Source organism: Oncorhynchus tshawytscha, linkage group LG16 (assembly GCF_018296145.1).
Source record: "Oncorhynchus tshawytscha isolate Ot180627B linkage group LG16, Otsh_v2.0, whole genome shotgun sequence".
Classification (NCBI taxonomy): domain Eukaryota; kingdom Metazoa; phylum Chordata; class Actinopteri; order Salmoniformes; family Salmonidae; genus Oncorhynchus; species Oncorhynchus tshawytscha.
In genome coordinates this window covers 19,488,860-19,490,907 of record NC_056444.1, presented here as the reverse complement: position 1 = coordinate 19,490,907, position 2,048 = coordinate 19,488,860, and the positions used below count along the sequence as shown (strand labels likewise).

Here is a 2,048-nt window from a genome sequence, read left to right as displayed (position 1 = left end):
GGTAGTGCTTGCAATGCCAGGGTTGTGGGCTCCATTCCCACAGGGGACCAGTATGAAAAAAATACAGAAATATATGCCCTCACTACTGTTAATCGCTCTGGATAAGAGCGTTTGCTAAATTACTAAAAGGTAAATGTAGCATCCCTCGATCAGGTGTTTTTAACTATAGTAAATGCTATAGTATTTCATTTGCATATACCCTGCCAATTCCCCTCCTCCATATACAAACTTGTGCCACCTGTAAGTGAAAAACCTACGTGCTAAGAAGAGAGCATAAATAGAGCATTCCCTACAGATTATAGAAAAGAGCAGAAGCTCGGAACTCTCCGGTCAGAACTAAGTCCTTCCTACCCACAGGTCATGGAAAAGGTGCTCTTTTAGTATTTCTCCAGTAGGTTTCCTCAAGGAGAAAGGCCCCCACTTCTATGTCAAAGATAATGAAGCAAAAACACTTTGGTCAATTCTAAAGTAATGTCCCCAAAAATACTACAGTAAATACTACAGTATACCGTACTACAGTCTGAAAAAACACTACAGTAAATACTACAGTATACCGTACTACAGTCTGAAAAAACACTAAAGTACTACAGTACTACAGTATAGAACTATTTTTTTACTACAGTATATATACTATAGTAAACTGTAAAAACTACAGTATATTACAGTAAATACTACATTATTTCAGTCCGCAAAAACACTATAGGGAATACTGCCCTACAATGGTGAAACACAGTTACTACGAATTTGGTCAAAATGTTTGATCTGTTGTCATGGCCAGGTATAGTAATGTGCTGTTTCATTTCCTGACACAAGAACAAGCCAGTTGAACAGAATATACAACGGAGTATCAGAACTAGCATTTCAGTCTAGACAAAAATAGACTTTGCAGTAAAACAAATTACGTAGATACTGTGTTTTGTCTTTGTAGGGAAGAATATTACAGTAAAGTCCGAAAAAACACTACAGTGAATACTATATTATTCCAACCATAGCATTCCGGAGAGACTTACAGTTAGTGCATTCATTTTATGATAGCTCGGTGGGACAACCACATAACCACAGACATTGTAAGTCCATTTTTCCTCAATAAAGTATCTAACAGCAAAGAGGTCAAGAGTGAATATTAGTTCACAAAATGTTTTTATTTGATGTATTTTTGTCACCTTTTTGGGTGGGGGAGGTGTGAGAGGGTGCTGTGGGATTATTTAAGATACTCTTTGAGGCAGTGGAGGCTTCTGAGGGGAGAACGGCTCATAATAATGGCCGGAACAGAGCAAATGGAATGGCATCAAATACCTGGAAGCCATGTGTTTGATGTATTTGATACCATTCCACTAATTACGCTCCAGTCCTTACCACAAGCCCGTCCTCCCTAATTAAGGTGCCACCAACCTCCTGTGCTGAAGAGGTAGGATTTCAGATGTTTTTGGAAGATGGGCAGGGTCTCTGCTGTCCTAGCTTCAAGGGAAAGCTGGTTCCACTATTGGGGTGCCAGGACAGAGAAGAGCTTGGACTGGGCTGAGCGGAAGCTGCCCTCCCGTAGGGGTGGGAGGGCCTAGAGACCAGAGGTGGCAGTATGGAGTGCTCGGGTTGGGGTATAGGGTTTGAGCATAGCTTGAAGGTAGGGAGGGGCAGTTCCTCTTGCTGCTCCAAAAGGCAAGCATTATGGTCTTGTGATGGTCTAGTAGCATACACTATAGTATTTTTTAATGTGGGTAGCTAGTACCGATGGGTTACCTTGAAAAATAACTCCTTCCCCCTGAGATCACTCCAAACAACTATTAATTTCAGCAGTGATAATCAGACACACACACACAGGGGCACAGCTTTCACTGGGGACAGAGGGGTCATGTCCCCCCACTTTCTGAAATAGCATTTTTGCCACCCCTCAGTTTTGTTATTGCAATGTGATACAAAAAGCGTCAGCGGTATGATTTCAGGTGGCTGGATTTAGGACCCCACAGAGCGGGTCATTGATCAGCGGGTCGTTGATCATTGTGGTGCACGACTCCAGGATTTTGGGAGTTGACTCCGACTCCTGTGATTGG

General features: G+C 42.2%; 1 non-coding gene across 1 annotated transcript; it reads left to right on the top strand.

Moving 5' to 3' along the window:
* The first annotated feature begins 364 nt into the window (after nt 1-364).
* LOC112259532 lies at nt 365-419 on the top strand. The gene has a single exon (XR_002954881.1). It is a non-coding gene; the product is annotated as a U7 small nuclear RNA (small nuclear RNA).
* The last annotated feature ends 1,629 nt before the right edge of the window (nt 420-2,048 follow it).